Genomic DNA, 27,193 nt, shown 5'->3' on the forward strand with positions numbered 1-27,193 from the left:
TGCATATGAGAAAAAGGCCCCATAAGCTTTAGAGTATCTCTGCTGACATTACTGAAAAGTAGCATCCACAGATTCTTGGGAGCAGTCTGCATATGGAAAATAGGAAGGCTAATGGTACTTAAGTCCTAAAGTTGTGGTAAGGATAGAATGTACTTGTAGAGTGTTCACAATTCTTAAAACATTATGTAAATGCTAACTGCAATTAAGAGAAGCTACCAAGGTAATCCATAGCTTTTCAGTTTAGAACACCAAGGAAAGCTCTGTTCAGGCCATTTTAGAAATATTAAGCCTGGAAAAGAGAAGACAGGGAGAAAAGGAGAGCTACCTTTTGGTGTATAAAGGGCTGTAAAGCAGAGAAGCGATTGAATGTGTTACTTTTGGTCCCAGAAGACAGAACCAGCATCAATAAATAAGCATTATAAAGAGAGAGAGAGAGATTTAGGTTCAATACAAGGAAAAACTTTCTAACAATTATGACTGTCTACAAGTAAAATGGGCTGCTTAGGGAGAAGTAAGGGATTTTTTTTTCCTCACTGGAGGTCTTAATATAAAAACAAGATGATCATTTGTCAAGTGGGTATGATATAGAGAGAATTCTTGGCGATCTCTTCCAACTCTTAGTTTCTATGATTCTATGAACTTCATGAGATGAGGAGGAGGAGGATGAGGAGGAGATGTCCACTTTAAGGATGAGGAAGCTAAGGTTTTAAGAGGTTACATAATATGCCCATTACCATTCAGCTAGTAAATACTTCAGTTGTGACTTGAAACCGAATGAACTGATTTGGCCACTCTCATCTACAGTAGGGGTGGGCAATTGGTTTTTCTTTTTTAATATAATAGAACTTTATTTTAAATTCTTAGCTCACAGGCTGTAGGGGGAAAAAAAGCAACTGGCTATAGTTTGCAGAATCCTGGTCTACAAAATCAAAGACAAAGCTCTACCCACCAAAGCTTAAAGAAAAAAAAGTTCAGTTTTTATTCATCTAAGAAATATTTACTGAGCGTTGTGGAGAGCTAAATGTGTAAAAGTAGGTGGGGCATTTAGTAAAGACCTCGTGGCAGAGGCGAAACATGAGCCAGCATCCTCCTTCTTGATCACACTCCATTCATTCATCCATTCATTCTTATTTTCTGCATATCTTAAAGAACTACTTCCAAGCAAGCTATGGTGAGGGAAGCTGAAAAAACAGTAGTACTACCAAGATACACCATGGGATCAAAGGGCTTGGCTTTATTTTACAGATGAATAAACTGTGGCCCTAGAATAGTTAATTAATAATGGTAAAAAATAATAATAATAACAAGCATTTATATAGTACTTTAAGGAACTACATGTTACTTCATTTGATCCTCACAACAATCCTCTGAGGTATTTATTATCTTCCCATTGTGCCCACTGAAGCCCAGGGAAGTTAAGTAACTTAGCCAGCATCACACAACTATGGGGTACCTGATTTGCACACAGGCCAATGCATGACTTCTAGAACTCTGGAATAGCAAAGTGCTAGAATGGAAGAAGGATTTGAGGGTCCCCTAATCCAACCAGCACCTGCACAAGAATTTCTTCTAACATCCCCAAAGATGGCCCAAGTGATCATCTAGCCTCTACTTTAAAAAAGTCTAGTAGGACAATTCATGATTTTTGAGGCAGCCCATTCAACTCTAGGATAGTTCTAATTATTAGAAATTTTTTCTTATATTGACCCTTAACTCTATAATTTGTACCTGTTGTTCTTAGTTCTGCCTTCCAGAGCCTAAAAGAATAGGTTCCATCTGCCCTTTGTGTGACAAATTTTAAAATATGCTCCTCAAGTCTACCACTTCAAACCTACCACACCATCCCTGCCACTTTTTATTCTTAATCCCTTTTAACATTCTATTCAGCCACCACCCTGCATTTCCTTATGGTCCAGGTGGGGCATCAGCTCTAAAGTGAGTTGCTTCCAGACCTGATCTCATTCATCCTTCCAACAATTCTTGCCAAGAGAAAAGGCTGACACAATTCTCAACATTTTACAGTTAGTGTTTAAGACACTAGGGGAGAAGGTTGAGAAGAAAGTCAAATTTTCTCCAATAGTAAACTAGAAATGGATTCCAAGGTCTAATTCCCTCTTTCACCCAGACTCCAAATTTCCATAACCTCTAGTCTACTCTCCTGTAAGTTAGGGGCAAAAGAGAATATTGATAACATTTCGTGGGTTAAATTAGAAAATGAACAGAAGTAGAAGGAAGCAGGAGTCAAGAAGGGAAGAAAAAAAAAGATACAGGGCTAAAGTATTTGGAATCAGAAAATGCAGGTTTAAATTTTGCTTCTGATACATTTCCTGTGTGATCTTTAGCATATCACTTAACATCTCTTAATCTGTTTCTTCATTTACAAAATTAAGGGGGTAAATGAGCTCCTAGAGTCTATTCCAACTCCAAATCTAAGAAAGTCTCAAAGGAAACCAAATATAAAAAATACACAACTACATTTCTGTTATCCTGTGCCGGAGAGATATAAAGAAATAAGGGGAGGATAAGTGTAAAGTATCCTGGAGCTCATTTAGGAAGCCCAAGACAGGTAAGAGCTTCATCAGGAAGACTGAGCCAGGAAAATGAAACATTTCCAAGGAAGGCATGAAAGAAGATCAATACCATACTTTCTCTGGGAGGAGATTAAACAAAGTACTTTTAAGAAAAGATCCAAGCCAGTCCCATGAGTTGTTGTTGTTGTTGTTCCATCCTTTCAGTCATGTCCGACTCTTTGTGACCCTATTTGAGATTTTCTTGGCAAAGACACCAGAGTGTTTTGCTTTTTCTTAGGCCAGATTTTAACTCATGGATATGAGTTTTCCTGCAGGAAAGGTGCATAAATTAATAAGAGAGGGTTTCACAGACTCCTTCTTTCTTCTATCTCCCACCAAGGATCTCAAAGCAACACAATGGAAATCAAATGTTGTAAAAAAAAACTTCCCGGCAGTAGAGTTTAAGAAGCACTGAGACATACTGGTAAGGGAGGGGACATTGTTCTGGACTGGAGGGAAGGAAAGTGGCTGGTGACCTTAAGAAAAGAATAATTACTTTTTGCCTGGGATGACTGAATGCAGGAAGGAACTAATTTTGCTGAACTGTCAGCCCCAAGAGTCTCAATCGACACTCAAGAAATAAAACAATATTTGCCTCCTCTCTCCTACCCGCAGCCTCCCTTCAGCTACATTTCTTGCTCCTACGAATCACAGTTAATTGAAAAGAAGCTTTCATCAGCTGCACCAGTGACTATCTGTTAGTGCACATGGCCCCTTTGTACCTGGGAGACCTTTCTGACTCAATTTCATCAACTAATCTCCTGGAGAGGGGCTCCTATACAAAGTACTCAATAGCCTGATGAGTTAATATTAGGAGTTTTTCTTTCACCGTGCCCTAACACTGTCTCATCTCCCAGGGTAACACTGACTCTAGGGGGATGGGAGATGAAGGGAGGAGCAGGGAAAGAGCCCTGATAGAAGACTATAGAAGGAAGACATGCAAACTTTGGCCCCTGCATTCCAGAATGACAGCCACATCCGTCCCAAGCACCTACCAACCTCCTATAATCCCAAATTCTCAGAGGGGAACCCATCAGAGTCTTACTCAAAGCATTTGAGCAACAGCTGCTTGGGCACAGGGCCACATTTCAGAAGCCTGATGCACTCCCCTTCCCCCAGGCCAAGCAGGCAACTGATTCCATCCCTGATCATGCTTTCTATTCTACCCTCCCCAGTCCTATGTCAACCAATAAATATTTACTGAGCACCTACTCTGTGCTTAGCACTGTGTGTGCCATGGAGATCCAAAAAACAAAGGAATAAATAGTACTAAACATAGAGTCCCTACTTTCAAGACATTTATGATCACTTTGGGGAAAAAGTCTATACACTGGAAACAATTAGGAACTAAATTATGGGGTACTGAGTGCAAAGCAGGTCAATGAAGGGAAAAATCAGGGTGGGCTAGGAAATTTGGAAAGGGAAGTATAGGAGATGGAACTGAAGTGATACCTGGAAGGAAGGGTATGATTTGAGTAAGATGGAAGGAGGAGAAAGCATATGTTACTCATGGGAGATATTGTCTCTGGTGAGGGGATGGGAAGCAGCCTAATAAAATCAGCCTCAGTAATTAACAGTGATCATGGCAGAAAACAGACTGGGCCTGAGGAGATCTCAGTTCTATTCTCTAATCTGTCACTAGTTTTCGATGGGGCCTTTGACCAATCAATAAGGTCAAATTCCAGCTCTGCAAATTACTCCACTAGATGCGTATGGGTAAATCTTGTTTCTTCTCAGTCTCGGGCTTCTCAATATGGGAGGAGGTTGGATTGGTTAATTCCTGAGATCTCATTCTATGTAAGATGAGGCAATTTTAACTTTTCTAGCCTAAGACAAATGCCTGATTTTCCCCAAACTGCAGCAGTCAGTTAATCAACTAGCATTTATTAAGCACCTACCATGTGAGGAGCAGCAAGGAAATCAGTGTCACTGCATCAGAGTACATGGACAGAAGAAAATGTAGGAAGCTGTTGGGTTTGGAGGTTTTAGAAGGCAAACAGATTTTCTATTTGACCCTAGAGATAATAGGAAGCCACCGGCAATTCTCTGTTCCTGAGTCCCACTGAATAGCTTAGTCCTACTTGTCCTCCCTATCAATCCTTAGTATTCACTGCATGCACACACATTCCCAAATCTGGACTGTAGGAGAGCATTGAGAATGTAGCAGTGGAGTTAAAATCAGAAGACCTGAGTCTTGTGCTATCTCTGCCATTTCAGACTAAATGACTCTGGACTCGGCACTTCCTTTCTCTGGTCTCTTTTAGTTCTAACATTCTGTGGTTCTGGTTTATTTTTGGGATTCTGCTTCTGCCTCCTAGGGCTCAGAATAAATGCTCAACCATATTTCAAAAGCCTCAAATCTCGAGGCTAGTCTCATCCCCCTTTGACTATCCTGGGCACTCTTTCAACAATTCCAAGCCTATGAAAAATGGTCCAAAACCAAGAACCACAGAGGAAAGCTAGGCTTTTTTTCTTACTTCCTATTTACTACTGTAGTCTTTTCATCCAAAATGCATAAACAATTCATTCAAAACAAATCAACTTTTATTGCATGTTGTTTTAAATTTGATCTGCATAATATTCATTTCCGATAAAACCTCATTAATTAGAAAAAACAGCAACAATAACTCGCATTTATGTAGTGATTTCAGTGGCATAATGAAAAGGAAAGATAACTGCATTTGGCATCAAGAAAACCAAAGTTCAAATATTGTTTCTGCTATTTCTTGTAGGTATGACTCAAGGCAAATCACTTAATTTCCAGAAGCCTTAGTTTACTTATTTGTAAAAAGAGGCAGCTAGAATAAAGAGGTTCTTTAAATTTCCTACCAGATCTGCCTGCTGTTTTCCTATAATTTTATTTGAATTTCACAGAAGGGTAGGAAATACAGAAAAAAACAAATAATATAGCTAGGTGGATCAACGGATAGAGCTCTGAGCTTAGAATCAGGAAAACTTGAGTTCAAATGCAGCCTCATACACATACTAAATCACTTAAATTTTGTTTGCCTTAATCCAGTGAAGAAGGTAATAGCAAACCACTACACTATCTTTGCAAGAAGATCCCATAGACAATATTGGCGTGCTTTGGTCCACAGCATCATGAGGAGTCAAATATGATGGAAAAATAACAAACAGAATCAATCTTATCTATCCCCATTTTACAGATGAGAAAACTGAAGTTCAAAGAAGTAAAAAAATTCTTTTCCTACAGGCACACAGTTCTGCTAAGTGGCCAAGGTTTGGCCATTTCATTCTAAGCCTAGGGCTCTTTCCAGATATGATACACTAAATGGAAGAGATCTGAGGTGAGTAACAATGCCAGAAACCCAAAGGGAAGGACACTGGAAGAACAAAAATCCAAAGGGCTTACATTTGGCACTATCTTGAGAATAACATGATTTCATGATCTGTACAAAGAGCAAGTCTCTCCCCTACACTATACTGTAATTACCATCCAATTTAGGGGAAAGTGCAAATCACAGTTTTGTTTTGTTTTTAATAAGGGAAAAATGCAGTTTTATTCTTACAATTCTCAACAAATATTCATTAAGCGCCATCCATGGATTAAGTCCCAGGCTTGACTGGTATAGCTCTCAAACACTGTATATTAGAGATTAAGACATAGTCACTAAGAAGTAAAATGAAGTTAATAAAAAATTTACAATTCCTGTAACTGCTACACTATATAATGATGCCCTATCAATATTACAGCTAGAATTACACCACTTGTTCTAAACATGGCAATCAGCAGGAAACACAGAATGATAGTTTTAGATTTAGAAGGGACCTTAAAAACTCTTTTAATCCAATGTCTTCTAATCACAGGTGAGGAAAAGAGAAATGACTTGTTCACGATTACATAAGTAACAAGTTGCAGTTAGGTGCTATAGTGGACAAAATGCTGGACCTGAAGTCAAGAAGACTCATCTTTCTGAGTTCAAATGCAGCCTCAGACAGACTAGCTGCGTGACTCTGGGTGAGTCACTTCACCCTGTTTTCCTCAGTTTCTTCATCTGTAAAATAAGCTGGAAAAAGAAATAGCAAATCACTCTAGTATCTCTGCCAAGAAAACTCCAAATGGGTTCACAAAGTATTGGACGTGACTGAAACAACTCAACAATAATAACAAGTAGCAGCACCAGGATTCAAATCTAGGTTTCCTGACTCCCCATCTTGTACTCCTTCTATTCCCTGATGACTGTCCTGTTTTGTCTTCCTTTCATTCTTCCTTCATCCCCAGTTCCTCACCCCAGACAAAGAGTGTTCCAGTCTCCGGCCCATTACCCTGTAAAATCCTGAGACAGAGATTCCAATGGACTGGACTCAGTCAAGGCTGGTCCCAATTCTTCTTGTGAAGAATTCACAAAGATAAAATCGCTGGCTGAAGGGACTAGGAATGCTTAGGTGAAGAAGAAAAGACTTCTGGGACATGATAGCCATCTTTGTGCATTTTAAAAAACTGTCTTGTGGAGGGGGGGATTGGATTGATTCTGTCTGGTCCCCAAGAGAAGGAGGAATAAAGGAGGAAGTTGTGAAGTCTCCAGTTTAAACTTGAGGTCAAGAAGAGCTTCCTATTAATAACGTGAGTCGTTCTAAAATGGCATATGTTGCCTCTGGAAGGGCAGGTTCCCTCTCCTTTAACAAGTTCAAGTAGAGACTGAACTGCCATTTTTTGAATATATTCTAGTGGGGATTCCTTTCATGTAATAGTTGAAGTAAATAAATACAGACAGAGAGTCCCTCCAACTCTCCAAATATATGACTATTTAGGAGATGGGAATACCATGTGAGAACTCAGCAAATATCCATGATTACAATAAGCTAGAATAGACAATTCATTCCATTGTAGCCATTAAAATAAAATACAATAGCCTACTCTCTTAGCTAGGTAATTTTCCCCAACACTTTGAACATGGGGAGGGAGGTAAACACTTATTAAATGCCTATTATGTGCCTCGCACAGTGTTGAGTACTTTACAAATATTATCCATTTGATCTTCAGGACAACCATAGAGACTGTTTTTACAGTGGAAGAAACTGAGGCAGGCAAAGGTTAAAGGACCTAGGGTCATAAAATATCTAAGGCTAGATTTGAATTCAGATCTTCTTGATTCCGTGCTTAGCATTCTAGCTACTGCACCACTGCCTCCTGCCTCAGTTGGCTCTATGACTTTGGGGTGAGATATAGCAGTACTGTAGGGAGCAGTGAATTCAGAGCTGGGTTTCAAGCCTGACTCTGCTATTTGCTATATTTATGTGACTTTGGCCAAAGTAGCTCCTTCCACAAGGACTCTTCATTTACAGAGAGATGGGGAGGAAGAAACAAAAATGAAGACACTGGCTTAGAAGATCCCTAAGATCCAGCTCTACAGCCTGTAATATCCTCTTTTGATCTCAGCTGTCCCTTCTATATGGTGAAGTGCCTTAGACAGGTGGCCCAAAGATAGTACACTGGACCTGGAGTTAGTTCAAATCTGGCTTCAGACACTAGCTGTGTGATCATACGCAAGTCATTTACTTATTTTACTCTTCTGTATAATGGGGATAATAATACCTCTTTCAGAAACAAATGAGATCACATTTATAAGACACTTTGCAAACTTTAAAGCACTATATATTATCCATCTATCTGTCTCTAGGATGTTATTTGACTCTGGCTCATGTAAAAGATGAAATAGAAGAAAATTTAAGCTGGAAAAGAAGGAATTCCGAGGGTTATTTGGAGTTTTGAAATTGTAACAAGAAACAGATCTGGAGATGAAAGATCTGTTTGCTGATTTTTGTAGAACAAGGCAGAAAGAAACTACAAGGTTCTCCTTTGTTAAAAATTTTATATAAAGGGTGTTGCAAAAGTCTCAATGCAGTCTTAAGTCATAATAGATTAATAGACATAATGCTCAAGAAGGAAATGGCATGAAAATACTTCCACAGAAGAAGTCAGGAGTCTTGGATTTAGATCTCTAAATTCCAGGATCCTAGGCTTCCTTCTCCTTAATAATGACGAGGGACATGGACTTCTACTCACTCCTCCAAATTGAACCACCTGTCTCTAGAATGTTATTTGACTTCTGACCCCTATGAGAGAAGGAAAAGGAGAAGATTTGAGCTGATTCAAGCCTCCAAAAGAAGTAATAATGAAGGTTATTTGAAAAGTTTTGGAATCACAAAGGAATCACATTCTACATACAGAGGAGGAAATTAAGGCCCAGAGAGGTAAATGATTTGCCCAAAATCATAAAGATAGGAAATAACAAGCCTGCTATTTTAACCCTTTAAATTCTGTTCCTGTATTTTCCCCCTAACATCTCCTTGCCTCCCATCAAACCCTAATCCTAGTTCAAGACTTTATTTCTGTTCATCTCGACTATTGCAATAACTTCCTAACCAGCTAAATGTCACACAAGACATTTAGATTTGAAAGCTCATTTAGATTTGGAGGTTATGAAAAGCTGGAGGAGGAACCAAGCTTAAGAAAGAGGATTTAAGAAGAAAGAGAAGGATTCAAGAAGAAGAAAACTAAGCAAAAGATTTAATGAGGAGTGGGAATGGGAGGAAAAGTGAGAGCAAGAAGAAAAGGGCTTGAAGCTGAATAAAGAGGCTTCAAGATAAGAAAGTAATTAGTAAAACAAGACAAGACCAACACACGAAAGAAGGTAATTGGTAAAACAAGGTAAGAAGACAATCAACATTAATAAGACAACGTAACAGGCTAGTAAAGAAATGAAAAGGAAGTAAGCTGCTAATGAGGAAAGTGACAAATTCTACAATGAAGAGCCCTACAAAAGCATTGATTAAATAATTGTGGCACAATCCTGAACTGATAGTGTCAGGAGTATCTAAGTTCAATATAAGAAAAGTCTGGTGAGAAAATTTAAGGACAAAAAATGAGTTTCTAGAGCTATATTGGGGGGAAAGTCAGATCAAAAAGGGAAAATAGGACATTAGGACAATAATAACAATCATCAAAGAGGAGGCAGAACTACTTGCTTTTTATTTTGCTTCTGATTTCTCTAACAAGAAGAATGATCTCTGGCCTTGAAAGGACAGAACAAAAATAGCAAATAAGCATTCATTTAACTCAAGAAAAACAGAGAAGTCATAAGAGAAGACCTAGATGCCTTTAATGAATTCAAATCACCAGGCCCAGTCAAATTATATCCCAGGGTAGTGAAAAGACTTAGGAATGTGACTGCTGAATCACTGTCAGTAATCACTGAAAGCTCATAGAAAATGGGAGCAATATCACAAGACTGGAGAAAGGCAAATATGCTGATTTTCAGAAAAGACCAGAGCCTTTAATCTAGAAAACAGTGAGTTTGATGTCAAATTCTAGCAAAATTGAAAAATGTATTATAATAGAGTTAAACCTACAAAAAACCATCAGTGATCATAAAAAGAAGATAGGAGTAGATATTTGTGATGAAGCAAATGTAAAAAATAGAGCAGTAGACTAGGAGTCAAGTGACCTAGACCAACGAGGGGATCTTGGACAAGTATCTATCTCAGTGGACCTTAGTCCTCTCAGCCACAAAATGAGAGAGCTTGATCAAATGCCTTCTTTGGACTCTTCTAGTTGTAATATTCAAGGATTCTATTCTGGTCCTTCCATAAGTTTGGAAGAATAGTGCAGTATGACACCAAATATTCAGATTGATACTACTTTACTCATGAACTGTCCCTTGCATCTCCTGAAGGGATCAATTAATTCTGCTGAAAAAATGCTAAAAAGAAACACAAGTGCTTTTTTTTTGTACCTGACAAAACAGTTGAAGTAAGTGAACAAAAGTTCAAACTACTATCTTCTTAAGCATATCTAATTCCATGATTTTGACATCATGGCATTTTCAGGATAACTTGGCTACAAGAGAAGCTTCCAAAGGTCATTTAGACTATTATCTTGCCTTCAGACCTACCATTTCATATATACTGGTTGATGCTAGTTTCATAGGGATCAATTTTCCTTCTGGTATCAACTGCACCATATTTCAAACCCAGTCACCAGGCAATTTTTTTGGTCTAATGAATTCTCCTTAAGATAAAAGCCCCTACTTTCTTATTCTAGTCACTACTTTCAAAATAAATTGCAAAGTATCAATACACACATATAAGAATGCAGAGCAAGTCAAAGAAACAGAATTATAAAACAGGAAAAGCAAAAGAAATCACGTATTCTTATGTTTCCTAACCAGCCCGTGGCAAAAGTTATAAGTCAACAGAACTTTTATCACAAAAAAGAACAATGAACAGGATCAGAATATCTGAGTTCAAGTCTTTATCATTTCTTTTATTAACTCTATAACCTTGAAAAAGAGTTCATCTCTCTGGCCCTCAATTTCCCTATAAACAAAATGAAAATAGTATATTTGTATATGCCTATTTTGCAAAAAAAAATCATCTTACAAAATAATTTACAAAGGAAAATTGTGCTTTATAAACTGAAAAGTAAGGTAAATGTGTTCTAAAATTAGTATTTAGTAGCAGTAGTGCGAGTAACCTAAGTAATTAACTTAAAAAGATGAACTATTGTTTCTTTCCTTCCCTTCATTATATTCTTCCCACTCCAAACTCCAGTTCTAACTCACAACTTACTAAATTATAGAGAACCAGAGGGCAGAATGGTCTGAGGAATAGAATTTAGAATATTACTATATGAATATTTTGGTTTGGGAAACCAACCCTCTCATTTTATAACTGCAAATGAAGGTGAAGCTCAAGGGTGATGTAATTGTTCAAGGTCACTCAGTTAATTGGTGGCAAAGCCAGCGCAAGAACTTCAGCATACAGATTTGCAGGCAAATGCTCCCCTTTCTTGACAAGCTCCCAATCTAAAACAGAAAATGATGATTTAGGCAAGAAGAATAAGGGAATGCAAATGAATGTTTCCAATTGCCTACCGAATAGCTCCATCTATCCATCACCTCAAACTTCACATATCTAAGTTTGAACTCATCATCATCTTCTCAAAATGTGCCTTTCCCAAAATTCCCCTATTTCTGTCAATGATGGCACCATTCTCCCAGTCACCCAATTTTGCAACTTTAGTAGCATCTCTGATTCTCCTTTCTCTTTCGTCCTGTATATCTAATAAATTGTCAAGTCCCATGGATTCTACCTCTATATCAATCAGCTCTGCCCCCTTCCTTCCTGCTCCATAGATTTTAAAGCTGAAAAAGAATTTAGTAGATACCTAGTCTAGCTCCACATTCTACATACAGAGGAGGAAAGGCCCAGAGAGGTAAATAATTTGCTCAAAATCATAAAGATAGGAAATAGGAAACCTGCTATTTTAACCCTTTAAATTCTGTTCCTGTGTTTCCCCCTAACATCCCCTTGCCTTCCATCAAACCCTAATCCTAGTTCAAGACTTTATTTCTGTTCATCTCGACTACTGCAATAACTTCCTAGCCAGTTATCCTACCTCTCTCCCCTTCTACCTCCTCAATCAATCTATCTTTCATATCAATGATAAAATAATCTCTCTAAGACAGTACCCTGCCTGTTTCATTCCTCTGTTCAAAAATTTTCAGTGAGTACTTACCACTTCCTAAAATAAAATTCAAAATCATCTCTCTCAGATTGAAAGCCTTTTCATAAATTGGCTCCTATACTTGTTTCCAGTTTTATTTCATATTGCTCTCCTTCAAATTCCAGTCAATTTGACTTAGTAGGAAAGGGAAGGGAATAAAGTACTTATTTAGCACCTACTGTATGCCAGCATTGTGCTAAGTATTTCTACAAATATTATATATTCTGATCACAACAATCTTGAGAGGTAGGTACCACATTATATAGTATAATTATTATATTTTATATAACTATTATGTATTATATTATCATCCCCATATTACAGTTGAGGAAACTAAAGCAGACAAATGGCAGGATCACAGAAATAGTGTCTGAGACTAGATTTGAACTCCAGTCTTCCTGATTCCTGACAGAGATCTGTCCAGCTGCCTTTCCTTCTAGCCTTTACCTATACTATACATAACATTTAATTTCCTACTTCCTATAATCCCATGGATTAGGCGTCATCTCTTATTAGAGGACTTTTCAGGCTCTTATAGTTGCTAGTATTTCTCCCCTCATGAAATTTTTATGATTTGGTACTTATTTAACTTTGTATATGTCGTACTTCACAATAAAATGTAAATTTCTTGAGGATAGGGACTATTTCATTTTTGGCTTTGTAGACCAAGCATATAATAAGTGCTTAATGGCAGGCTAATAAGCTTAGACATTATTCAGCTGGCAATGGGAAAAAGCTCCCCAAGAGGGCCCAAGAAAATGCCCCAAAGCCCAAGGGAAAGGCACAACCAAAGTTCTGTTCCAGGTAGATCAATCCCTCTGGGCTGAAGGTAGTATCACCAGTCAGGAGAATATCTGTTAACAGTCTAGGTATGCCATAAAAGCCTGAATCAAGGTAATGGCAACAGGAATATGGATGAGAGGGTTAAATTAGAACATCTCTAAGGTCCAATTCAGCTATAATTTTCTATGGTTCTATAAACATGGGTTTATAACAGCCTCATGCCTCCTGTTTCCTGGGATCTGCTTCAGCACTTGGAATCATTTTCATTACAATTAGTTGGGGGAGGAATGAAATCTCTGCAAGAGCTACAAAGCCACCATCAACCTTCATCTTTCCTACTTCATTTTCACAGAAAAGAAGAGGGGGATGGAGGGAGGAGGGACTAAGAGACAATTGAATTGCACTATGAACAAAAGGTGTGATGCATTTTCACTCATCCATTTTTATCAGGTTGTGCTGCGCCATCAGCACCCTATAATCATATCTAATGCATGGATAGAGTCTCAGAAGCTCACAATCCAAGCCACAAGCATCTTGGGCCATAGTGCGGCTTGAATATATCTATCCAGGAAGATTTGTTTGCTGTGAGCTGTACTCTGGTCTCCATCATTACAGCGTGCTACTGCCTGTGTGTGTGTTATATGAGGGAGGAAGAGAGGGAGAAAGAGGAAAGGAAAGAGACAGAGAAGGAGAAAGAGAAGGAAAGGAGAGACAGACAGACAGAGAGAGAGAGAGAGAGAGAGAGAGAGAGCAGAAGAAGGAGGAGGAAGAGGAGGAGGAGGGACAGACAGAGAGAAGGAGGGAGGGAGGGAGAGAGAAAAGGAGTACGGGGATAAAGCATAGGTTTAGATAATAAGAAACCCACTCCAGTGTCATATATTACACACATTAATGTGATGGTTGGTTGAGGGGGGAGAGAAGGAAGGAAGGACATTGGTTTAAGATTCCAAAGATCTAGCTTCTAATCTTCAATCTTCAACTAATTAGCTTTTAGTCATTTCACTCTGATCCGGTTTCTGTACTTATAAAAGGAGACAATATTTGCTCTCCCCACCTCACATGGTTGTGAGGAAATCACTCTGCATAAGTAGAAGGACTAGGGAATGGAAATGTGATTTCACTGGTATGAGACTTCCCAGGTGAGGAAACTCCTTCTCACAATACAAGTTAGTACCTTATCGCAATTTATACACTTGGTTGCCTAGACCACTGAGAACTCATACGACTTGCTGAGCAAACATATGTCAGTGATGCAACTTGAACCCACAAATGCCTAGTTTTGATACCAGTTCTCTACCCATTACACCATACTGCCTCTTATATACATACAAATATTATAAGAATTATGTGAATCAACACAGCATTTTCACTCTTTTTGCTGTTGTTTACTTACATTTTATTTTGCTTTTCTTTTTTCCTTGTGCAGCACGATAATTGTATAAATATGTATACATAAATTGGATTACTTGCCATCTAGGGGAGGGTGTGGGGGAAGGAGGGGAATTGGAACAAAGGGTTTGCAAAGGCTAATGTTGAAGAATTGTCTAAGTATATATTTTGAAAATAAAAATTTTTAATAAAAATATTCTTCCATTTCATTTTAAAAAAAGAATTATGTGAACAATGGATATTAAGTTAAGGGAGCTTATTTCCTTGCAAAATTATTTGTAATGAAGCACTGAGGCAGCTGGAACTTCCCTTTTAGAACTACTTCTTTCCTTTAAAAAAAAAAAAAAAAGCCTTCCAACTATTTCCACCTCTGTGAAAAGGTGTTCCAAATCATTGTTGATAAGAGAAATGCAAATTAAGACAACTCTGAAATACCTCTCAGATTGGCTAAGATGACAGGAAAAGATAATGATGAATGTTGTAGGGGATGTGGGGAAACTGGGACACTGATGCATTGTTGGTGGAGTTGTGAACAAATCCAATCATTCTGGAGAGTAATCTGGAATTATGCCCAAAAAGTTATCAAACTGTGCCTACCCTTTAATCCAGCAGTATTACTATTGGGCCTATATCCCAAAGAGATCTTAAAGGAGGGAAAGGGACCTGTATGTGCTGAAATGTTTGTGGCAGCTCTGTTTGTAGTGGGTAGAAACTGGAAACTGAATGGATGCCCATCAATTGGAAAATGGTTGGATAAATTGTGGTATATAAATGTTATGGAATGTTATTGTTGTGTAAGAAATGACCAGCAGGATGAATACAGAGAGGCTTGGAGAGACTTACACGAACTGATGCTGAGTGAGATGAGCAGAACCAAATCATTGTACACGACACCAACAAGCTACATGATGTAACTATCTATTTTGCTTGATTCCTATTTCCTCCTTTCTTTAAGCTGAAAGATTAAAAATCACGGGCCTTAGTTCTTGATTCCAAAGGTCCCACACAGTACTCTACCAGAAGTAGCAGTAAATCTGGTCACCTCCTGGAACCCAGATTCCCTCGTCTATAAAATGAAAAAGGGGAACAAGTTAACTTTCAAATAAATGCCCGTTCCCATTCTAACCTACAATGCTAAAAGTGTTTGCAAACTGACTGCTGAATTGTCCCAACTGAGAAGAGGCCCTGACCCTGACACAGACCCCCACCTACCACCCTCATCCTTCCATATTTAACTTTATGCTTCTTGACTCTAATTTCTTTGCTCTTGCCCAAATAAACCTCATGCCAAACACACCAGAGAACAACTTGATGTTTCAGACACAGGCTGAGAAGAACACAGGCCTGCTGTTAGTGAAAATAAAAGCTGATGTGTTTAAAGATCGGTAGCCTCTCAGCTGAGGAAAGCTTTGTTTCTAGATAAATAATAAATAACATAAGGGTGCTTATTTCCTTGCTAAGTCCTATTTCCTGGCTATCAGTCTGTATACTGCAGCTCTCGTCTGGGAAAACCTGTATTGAACAGCACTGGGCAAATGCCCTCAAAACTCTTCTTGATACAGTTTCCCTCTCTTAAGAAGATAAAGAACTAGTGATGATTCCCTATTCCAATAACACTTTTCTAGGATTCTCTTTTTCCATTATCACATTCCTCTATCACCCTTAATTTTATATTTATTGCATCTCTCTTTTCTCTCCCCCCAAATGGACCATAAACTCCTTAAGGTCACAAAGCATGTCATTTTTTATTTTTGTATTTCTAGTACCATGTTTCTTGCACAAAAATAATTAGTAAAGGGTTGGAGGTTTTTTTTATTGAGTTGAATTCCCAAAAGAGGAAAGAGAAAGGGAAGGCTTTTTGACTCTGTTCTCCACAGAAATCTGCTGACTGGATATTAAAAAAGAATTTCCCCATTTTGGTGATATAAAACTGGAGAAAAAAGTGAATTTATTCAAAACCCAGCCTGACTGAACTTCTCACTCAACCCTCTGAAACAACCTTCTCTTTCCCATCTTTGATTCCAATTCCCTTCCTTCTACCATCCAAACCACCCCCACCCTAAGAAACTTCAAAAAGAAACTGGGAAATGAGATGATAATTCCTCCATTCCCATTTCTTATTAAAAACAACATCACTATCCTCCAAGGATGAATATTGTGAGTAGCAATGTTTCAGTTCTTCTATCCTCCCTGCTTTCTCAGCCTATCACCCAGTCACTCCCTACTTTTATCTCATTCTCTTCCCTTCAAAATCTTGACATTTTAGTTAACCAGTTCAGCATTACACTGTTTTCAACCTTGAGTCCCTTGCACCATTAACCTCTTGCTGTTCATTTCTTTTTAAACCTCAAACCTTGATTATTCCCATTATCTACTTTTCTCCTTTGATGCTAGAACCCTTAGAAAACCATGCTGAGTTCACTACAAATTTGTGTTACCCAATTTAAACTGATCCCTCACTGCTATACTTTAATGCTTTTATTCTTACCCAATCAAAACTCTATTAAATTCACCCACAATCTCTGTTTCAAACCTTACTTTCTCTCTTCAAGGCATCAATATTTCCCCTTTCCTTTCCCTCTCAGCAGAGGACCTATCCTCATATTTCAGTGAAAAAAAATGAGGTCCAAGGGTTCTCTCTCCTTCCCAATTCACACTTTAAAGAACATCTCTCTTGGATTAGTTTAGAGAATGAGATGACCCTTCTAATTGCCCACTTCTTTCTACATCCTCTTTCTTGATAATCCCATTAAATCCCCATGGGTTTATTACTTCGATGTAGATGACTTCCAAATGCACAGACCATATAGATGTCTTTACCTCTCACATAAGTTCCAGGGCCACATCTCCAACTGTCAGATAGACTTCTGCAATTGGATATCCCATAGACTTTTCAAACTCATTAAGTTCAAAACTGAACTCATTAATCTGTTACTCTAAATCCACCTCTCTTTCTAATTTCCAAATTTCTTTTAAGGGTCCATGACTCTTCCAGTCACTCATATTTTAAAGTTTAAAGCAACTCTTGACTATTCACTCTCATCCCATATCTGATCAGTAACTGAGTCTTAACCATTCCTTGACATCTCTTGCACACACATCTCTTTCTCTTTACTTGCATCACAACCACCCTAGTCCAGACTCTCACAACTCTAGTCTATTAAAACAGATGCCTCTCTGGTCTCACTACATCCAGTTTCTCCTCATTCCAGTACATTCATTGACGAGAAAGTAAGGCTCTCTAAAGGCCAGATTTGACCTTATCAATCTTTTACTCAACAAACTTCAGTAGCTCCCCATTGTCTTAAGGATTTTTAAAAAACTCATTTCCCTATCTCATATACCTTTCATAATCTGGCTCCAGACAATATTTCTAGGTTAATTACTCTTTCCCATTAAAACACTTTAATAAATCAGCCTTCTTGGGATTCCCTGTATATAACATTTCATTTCCTGCCTCTGCCTTTATGCAAACAGTGCATCAAACTTAGAATGTCCATTTTCTCTCTCCTAGCCTCTTCTTGAAAGCCCTGGCTCCCATCAAGGCTGAGCTCAAGCTCAAACTTCTTCAAAAAGCCTTACCCAATATCCAGAGTTGTGGCTACTCTATCCAATCATTTGTATCAATTCTTCAAATAGAGTCTACTTAAATATGAACATAGCATCATAGATCTCGATCTCAGAGACTCAGTTTCAGAGACTGAAAGATTTAGAGCTGGAAAGGACTTTAAAGTACCTTTGAATATGTATTTCTCCCCACTAGATGGCAAGTTCCTTCAAGGAAGATCTCAATTCTATATATGGATCCCCAGTGCCAAACACAGTGCCCAGCAAAGAACAGACACTTAATAAAATGCTTACTGATAGATCCATTTCTTCATTGTTTCCTAATTGGTTGGTACAACAATCCTCAAAACACATTGAATTCTACAGAATGCAAAAACTCCTTGGGCTGTGTTTGTGTAGCTTGTAAAATAACCACAGAGGGTGTCAATGCTTTTCTTGGTAAAAGGGGAAAGGATGAGGCAAAAAAAGATGGAAGCATATACTGTTGTTAGTCAATGAGTTAACTGTCCAGGTCAGTGGATGAACCCAAGAATTCACACCTCAGATCCAGATGCCCAATGTAGGAGATCTATGAGGATCTGCCACTAACTGGCTATGTGACCTCAGGCAATTGACCTACCTTTGCAGAGGAGACCAGGCTTAGCTGTATCTGGGTATGAAAGATGCCTAAGGAGCAAAATACTTCTACTTATTATTCATTATTAATGCATTTATTTGTAATGCAAAATGGCAGGATAGGATAGAACAGGAACCAATAGAATGAGAATTGAATTGAATTGAAAGCAATCACCTATGCTTTATTCCAGACTCTGTTACCCATTTTAAGCAACTGGGAAGTCACTTTTCTTCCTCTGGACCTCAGTTTTCTCATCTGTAAAATGAGAGGACTCTCTCTAGCTCTAAATCTTCTCTCTCTCCCCAAATATATATATGTGTGTGTGTGTGCGCGCGCATATATATATATATATATATACATATATATATATATATATTTTTTTCCCTCCCTGAGGCAATTAGGGGTGAAGTGACTTGCCCAGGGTCACACAGCCAGGAAGTGTTAAGTATCTGAGACCAGATTTGAACTCGGGTCCTCCTGACTTCAGGGCTGGTGCTCTATCCGCTCCACCACCTAGCTGCCCTTAAATCCTATATTTAATTTTGTGATAAGTAAACTGACTCAAAGGGGTATGTTGAAGCCAGCCTTAGTCTGCTCCTATACTGTAAAATTTTCAGTGTGAGCATGTACACCTCAGGAAATCAGCAAATGCTACAAATCAGAGTTTGATTTATTGTTCTGTTGACTTTCTAGATTGAAGAAAGTAAAAGCAGAAAATGTTAATTATACAGATTAAATTTTAAAGTGTGTCCTGCATTTTCAGAGAGTCAGTTGCTAAATATTTAACAGTTTGCCCTGATTCAAAGTCTCCAATAGTCAGTAACAAATAAAAGATACAGTTTTCAAATGTTTGGAAAACATAATTTTTACACGTTGCCCAGGGCATACAAGTGCTTTGGCTGGGCTCTGTCTCTGCATTTCGGTTTTTTCATCTGTATCAGACAGAAACCTTTAGGCTCCCTTCTCAACTACCACCACTCAAGATCTAGTGCTCCCACTGAAGCTAGAACTTATAGCCTGTAAAAACAGAAAACTACTGACTAAATAATAGGGCACTTAGGTGACTCAGGGGATAGAGCATGAGCCTGGAGTCAAGAAGGCTCATCCTTCTGAGCTCACATCTGGCCTAATATTTACTAGCTGTGTGATCATGAGCAAAGCACTTAAATCTATATACCTTAGTTTCCTCACCGTCAAATGGGTCAGAGAAGGAAATGGTAAACCACTTTTTTTTTGCAGTATTTTGGCCATGAAAACCCCAAATGTCAGAGAGTTGGACACAATTGAACACCACAAATGCCTAAAATGGTTTCTGAGTGAGTAAGGTATAAGAATAGAGTAAGAGCAGAATGAGTTAAGTACCATCACTGCTCAGAGTCAACCAACTTCAGCTGAGCTCCCCCAATGGGAGAATGAAAAAGCTCTGGATAGAGGCTGCAGCATTCAGTTAAGAAGGCAGTCAGGGTTCAGGGCTTCACCTGAGACCTTCTACACCTCATGTAACAGGGAGGAAATGCAGACCAGAATTCCAGCTGCAGTCGTTACCCTCCCAACACGTCCTGTGTCACCTCTCTGGAACTCTGTAAAATGAAGGATTAAATTTCTACACAAATTGTTGCTTGTTTTTTGTCTTATTTTTCATTTTTTCTCATTTTGTTCTGATTTTTATTGTGCAGCATGATAATTGTGGAAATATATATAGAAGAACTGCACATCTTTAACATATATTGGACTATTTCACTGTCTAGGGGAGGGGATGGGGAAAAGGAGGGAGAAAAAAAATTAGGATCACAAATTTTGTAAGGGTGAACATTGAAAACTATGTTTGCATATATTTTAAAAATAAAAAGCTATTTTTAAAAAATCTACACAAGAGGCTCCCAAACAGAGGAGTTTGCAGAAACATAGGATCCTCCCCAGAACCAAAGCTTCTTTCCCTCTGGACTACGCCAGGCCTGGCAAAGATCCAGCTCTTTAGCAGGCTTAATCAGCCTGTGAGATGATCTCAGCTGGATCCTATCCAGCAAAGCAAGATGTCTCAAGAAGGCACCGAGTGCCCCACTGGTGGAAAGGGCAATTCTAGCAGTCTCAAAATTAGTTTTCTTTATTACTCAACTTTTACTTTGACAGTAATGAAGAGTTTTAAGAAAAGGCTTTAGAGAAAGAAAATGTTTTGGGAAGAGAAAAAAAGGAATTGAAATGAGTGTTGAGTGAATGGTTCTAGCAGGCTCGTTAAAGGTGAAAATCAATTTATCAAGCTCTGGTCCCAGCCTTGGCAGATCAGGCTTAAGAGTCACAAGTAAAAGTCAGGGCTAGAAGAACTTGAGGAAATCCCATCCATCCTATTTTATGTGGAAGAAAATTAATCTCAGGAGAAGAAACAAGAAAATGGGGTTCCCAAAGAACTCTGAAGCCTGGAGATAGACAGTATAAAATATGGAGAAGAACTGATACCTTTTTTTAAAAAAAAAAAAAAAAAAAAAAAAAAGGAAAACCCAAAAGTTTATACCTTTGAAGACACAAAGGAAAAGGGAAGAACTTTTTTTTCCCTTTTAAAAAAAAACATTTTTTGCTTCCACCAAATCAGACTCCACTGGAGAAGATTTACCTGTTCCCCAGAGATTGGAAAAAGGACATGGGTGGGAAGACAAAAGAATAAAGCTCTGCATAAGGCAACCAAAGTCCCTTTGGACCTGGATAGTTACAAATCTATGACAGTTAGGTGACACAATGGATTGAGCACCAAGCAGGAGCCTGGAGTCAAGAAGTCCTAAATTTAAATCCAACCTCAGATATTTGCTAGTTAGGTGATTCTGGGCAAACCACTTAACCCTACTTGTCTAGTTTCCTAACTATAAAATGATCTGGATAAAGAAATGGCAAATCATAAATAATTAAAAAAGAAAGAAATGGCAAATCACTCCAGCATCTTTGCTAAGAATAGTGTCACAAAAATGACACAACAAAAATTACATATCTCCATGTGTGTTCCACTTTATGAAAATTAACGTACTTTGAGATCTAGAAGTTGGGAGGGACTTTTTTTTAGGCCCAAAGGCTGATTAGATAAAACAAAATAAAAAAGAAGTACAAACTATTGTGATTATCTTTAAGCCCCAAAGTGGGGACTGTTAGAATATGACACAGTGTCCTTGGGAATGGGGACGTCAGGAAAGTCAGGAAAGAAGAAAATCAAATCCATGATTTGCTGGAGCCATTATGTTTAGTTATCTCTGTTGATGTCTTTCTCCTACTAGACTTTAAGGTTTATATCTATTTCTCCTATCACTTAGGAAAGTATATTAAAAATATTTGTTATATTTTGTATTTTAATTTTTCACTCAAACTCCAGTCGAGTTTAACATGTGACTGTCCAGCCAGGAAGGATCTGTCACCATGGGGAGATGAAGCAAAGGATGAGGAGAGGCTGGAAGGGAGCCAGGCAGGCACCAAATGTGAGAGATGGTGTCAGGCAGCCGGTCCCTCTCCCTGAAAGCCATCTCTACCAGAGAGTTATTTCCAGGCATTTTTCCTGTGAGAAAAGAATGAGAGGAATGTGGACCAGCTATTAACCAAATCCACCCCACGCCAGCTCAGTGCCCAATTACATACCATCCGGGCTGGGGGGGAAGGGGAGAGGAAGGGCAGGGAGAGCAATGAAGTCTGTAATCAGAAAATCCTACTAAAGAAATTTGAACTGGCAGCCAGAAACAAGCTATATAGGTAATACAATACACAAGGCTTCCTTAAAGGTGCACACACATGCACATACATAAGGCTGTGTGCAAGAGGTCTAACTATACCAGGATATAGAAATGAAATACTCCTAGCCTTTTATGGTTCTTAAGGGACTTGTTCATGAGGAAGTGATACCTCAAATGCAATCCAATTATGTCCCCAAGTATAGCACCAGCTTCTTAGACAAAAGATAGCTGGTAAGAAGGAGTAGGGGGGAGGAGTTCATTAGAAGAAGAAAACTTCACTGGTGGACAGAAATTAAATTAAATTTAAAAACTAAGGGCAAAAGGGAAACAAAAAATGGTCCTCAGGCTAAGGTGAGGACGTGAAAAGTTGTACAAGAACCCAACTCTCCAACAAACTCCCAGAAAAGGCATAATGGGTTCCAGATGGAACAACATTCAAAAAGACCAGAGAGAGACGTGCCAGTAAATCTCACCATATACAGTGCTGGACTAAACACGATGACCAGGAGGCAGAGCTAGGGCATGACAGGGGAGGGAGAAGCCAGTAGTAAGCTCTGAAACACGGAGGTGCTCTGGGCAGACTTGCAAGGGTGGCCAGAAACAAGTCCAAAGCCCAGTAAATATGGCTGAACGCCATGGATTTTCTGAGTGGAATCTGATCAGGAGGCTAGTACAACTTCCAGAAAACAAAATATGGAGCCTGGGATGCTCAGAATCAGGATGTTGGATGGTAGGAAAGGAGGGGTAGTGAGGAGGTAAAGCCAGTAGGATTTTGGCTCTGACTGGTAAGAACAATAGCAGGTAACACAACCAACCCCTGATAGGTTGCTGCACAAGAAACAACAAGCCTAATGACCATGAACTAGTACTGGAAGGCTTTGCAAAAGCCCTTAGACCAGCATGATCTCTAAGCAATAAATGGGAATTATCAGGGTCACAGAAGGAGATGGAATAAACTCTCAAGTAAGAACTGAAGAAGGGAAATAGTTAAGGGGAGAAAAGATATTTTTTCAGAAAAAATTTATCTGACAAAAGTTTCATTGCCAAAGTACATAGGGAATTGAGATATATGAATACATATGAATAAGAGCCATTTGCCAACAGATAAATGACAGAAGGATTTGAGAAGCAGTTCTAAGGGAGACAAGTCAACCTTCAGTAACTATTTAAAATGCTGCAAGTCTAATAAAAAATTCAAATTAAAACAACTCTAGGATTTCACTTTACACTAGTTAGGTTGTCACAGATAACAAAAAAGGAGGGAAAAAACGCTGTGGAAGAGTAGGCGTGCAGATGTAATGTTAGTAGAGCTGTTAAATAGGTCAAGACATTTTAAAAAGAAATGTGGAACTATACCCTAAAGGTCACTAAAGTGTGTATTTACTTTGGGAACACTACTGTCAGGCATGAAGTCCAAAAAGGTCAAAGAAAGAGGGAACAAAATATGTAGAAAATTATTTATAGCAAAAAACTAGAAAAAACATAGATGCCCATCAACTAAAGAATGGCTAAATAAATTTTGGTATGTGAATGTCATTGAATATCAAAGTGCTAGAAGAAATGATGAAAGGAATAAATTGAAAAAACTCTAGGAAGTCTTGCATGAATTGATATAAAATGAAGACTGCAGAATCAGAGGAATAATGTATGCAATGATGACAAAGCACTTGGCTAATACATATAATGTAATATATAGGGAACAGAGCAGACTGAAAAATAAAATTAAAGCAAGGCCTGCAGACCAGGGTCTTTCTTCCAAAGAGTTCAAGAGCCTTTCTTATCCATCATCAATTCTTCCCATTCAGTAGACAGGTAAAGCAAGGGTCATATTTCCCTCCCTTTTTTATCTTATAAAACATAAAAGGTCTCCTATGCAACAGATAAGTACTGTCAAGCAACACAAATGTGCAAACTGTCCATGTTTAAAAATGTAGGTCTCATTCTGTATTTCAGTCTATCACCATATTCAGTCTAGAGTCACAAATGGTCTCTTCATTGATCATAGGTCTTAATAAATCTTTCACAGTTCTTTTCCTTTACAACTTGGTAGTCATTAGATAGTGTGGGCTTTTTCTTATTCTTTTAATATTTTTGTCTCTTCCTGAGCTATATTAAAAATCAATCTCTTACTACTTTCAAAACTGTGTTGTCTCCCACACAGATTTCTTTACTGTATACTTAATATGGTCCAGGCAGCTTTGCCAATTTTGTCTTTCTAAGTGCCTTCAGATAATCAGAAACCAAGATAGAAGGGTAGAAACATGGTATTTCCTTTGTCACTGAGGATAAACCTGTATTACAGAAACAATGACAAAGATGTTCTACCTCATGCCAACTGGAAATTCTTCCGAGAACTTCATCTATAAACGTTATTATTTTTTGTGGGTTCATATGGGTTCCATGTTAAGTTCTGTGTAGATTATTTACCTATGACTTTTTATTTGTTTTATAAGATACTACTATTACTAATCTTCTATTATTACTAACTCTTCTCCTTGAGTTTTATAAATAAATTCATATTCTATATCTGTTGCCCTTGAATATCATCTCTCTTCACTTGGCAAAGGGATCAAGTGTTAACTGGCTAAGAAGTTTCTGGGCTATTTTGGCCTCCTTGGTATGGCAACTGTTCCACATTAGTTACACTGTTCCAGTAAAAAAAAAAAGGGTAACAATACCCTTTGATAATATATTTGCCTTCCTCTTTTAGAGAAAGAGAAAGCCCCCTGTGGGATATGGATGAATAAATGAAAAAGCACAAATCATGCAAAGTATGGTGTTAAGTGATTGATATATTAGTAGAAAAATAAGAAGGTCCTGACTCTCAAAGAGTTCACATTCTAATGGGGGAAAAGAGCACATGTAAGAGTTTTAGCTATAAGAGAGATGAAAAGGTCCTACATGTTAGGGTGAAACTGGTGTTGATAGTGGAAAGCAGGCTCCTTCTCCATAGTGATCGCTGCCTTCAATGATGGCATCAAGGCTCAGGCTGAAAGAATGGTCAGTGGTCTGGGAAACACTTTTGATTCCAAAGGCTCTTGGGTTCAAGGTCTCAGTCCTATGTCCATCAGGAGTCTTGAGGTGGTAGGAGTAGTGGCTTGACTTTCTTGTCACATAATGCCTTTTCTCTTTCCCTCGATCTGTCTGTCCCTTTTCCCTACCCCTCCCCACCTCTCGCTTTCTCTCCCTTTCATCAAGGCTGCTTACCTGCTCCAAAGATGGTAGAGATGGTAGAAATGGCTGGTCTTTTTTCCACAGGCAATGCTTCCCTGGATGATGGCTTCAGGGGTTGGTTTGGAAGCAGGCTAGGTGATGAAGTAAGGAGTCCTAGGAAAAAGGAATCAGATAGTTTAGGTTAAACCTCAATTCTGCTACTTTACCAGGTGCAATCACTTAAGCAAATTCTCTCACTTCCATAGGCCAATTTATTTTATCAGTTGACTAATAGATGATCTCTGAGATATCCCCTGGTTCTAACAAAAGATGCTACAATTTTATGATTTCTCTGAGTCTGAATTCCTTTACATGTAAAACAAGGTAACAATCAATAATCTAAAATTCCTTCCAGTTCTAGGCGTCTACAAGTCTACAGAATATATTAAAACTTTCAGTTGTTCTGGGCTTTTAATTTGCTTTTAATTTGAATTGAAATAGGTCCCAATAGTCCTCCCCTGATTCTTTTCTAGCACTTGCTTTACCAAAACAGAGATTAAAAAAAGAAATCAAAGCTCAAGAAAAAGTCACATGCCAAGTAATGACCCCATCTATCATATCAGTTACCATCTTAACAGGAGGGGGAGGGAATGAATGGAAGGAAAGAATTTAGAACTCAAAACATTTTAAATAAATATTTTAAAAGTTGTATAACTAAAAGAAATTAATTTTTAAACTGACCTATTCTTATTTACATGTCACTCTTTGTGGGATTATGATTAGCTCATGGTCTCTTTCAGGAACAGGATGAGTTGCTCAGTTAACAATAAGCAAGCATGGCGTGCAAAAAGCCTGTACTAGACACCATAAGGAGGTGAAGGAAGAGGGTGGGGAAATATGTCTTCATCCTTATAGCCTAATGAGACAGGTGAGACATGTTTTTCAGAAGTAAGAATTTAAGCTCCTTGAGGCCAGGAAAGATGTTTTTATCTTTGCGTCTCCAGTGTTCAACACAATCCTTTGTACATATTCAGACTGAACTGAATCTTATGTGGTAAAAGATACTACAATAAATATGAATGAACACAGGTACATTTTGATTTTTAAAATATTGTAATCCTGAAATATGTGTGTAAATATTTTCAATTGAGCAGGGAACTTGCTAGATGGAAGAATTTTCTTGTGGATCCTATTTTGTAAAGCAAACAGCTGCTCCTGATTTAGCTTCCACATAAATCCAGATTTTCATACATTATGCTGCATTTGCTTAAAACAGTATACTTGAATAGTGTAAACTAGGTACTTAAAATACCACGGGAGGCAGAACAGGGGAGTTAGTTGGGGACGAATTTCTGGATGTTGAGAATTTATATAGGGTTTTAAATAGGAGCAGTCTGAAGAGTGACAGGAAGAACAGTGTTGTTGGTATGTGCTTGACTAAGACAGTTTACTAACCATTATAGTCACACACTTCTGTCCTTACAAGATAGTGCCATTAACAGTAGCTGTAATCCAGTGAGTGGAAATGGCTAAAAAGACCAATTGCAGGCCTAGAAATGACTTCCACAAGATGCAGAGAATTTACTTAGTTGTACTCCTGACTCCGACATTCAGTAAAGCTCATCTCTGTTCCTAAAGAACTTCTGCCGAATGCTTGATAGTGGGGGAAGGGATATTCTTGCAGCAGATCTGTTCCTGCTTCAAGTTTTCTATCATCAATGCTCAACTCACTATTTAATAAATGCACTATTATTGGAGAGCAACTGACATACTGAAAAGTGATGGAATCAAAGTCAAAAGAGTCAAATCCAAATTCTGCTATCTACTACTTCAATAATCTTGAACACAAAGTCACTTCTCTAATATTCTGTTACCTCATCTA

At 38.3% G+C, this 27,193-nt stretch overlaps 1 protein-coding gene across 1 annotated transcript in view; it reads right to left on the minus strand.

Annotated features, from left to right (window-relative positions):
* TSPAN9 (tetraspanin 9) overlaps positions 1-27,193 on the minus strand; it is a 239,073-nt gene that overhangs the window by 150,321 nt on the left and 61,559 nt on the right. Inside the window, exon 4 of the mRNA XM_031939299.1 lies at positions 25,366-25,485. The gene's annotated coding sequence lies outside the window, so the exon portion shown is untranslated. The remainder of the gene's footprint in view (positions 1-25,365; positions 25,486-27,193) is intronic.

Source organism: Sarcophilus harrisii, chromosome 5 (assembly GCF_902635505.1).
Source record: "Sarcophilus harrisii chromosome 5, mSarHar1.11, whole genome shotgun sequence".
Taxonomy (NCBI): domain Eukaryota; kingdom Metazoa; phylum Chordata; class Mammalia; order Dasyuromorphia; family Dasyuridae; genus Sarcophilus; species Sarcophilus harrisii.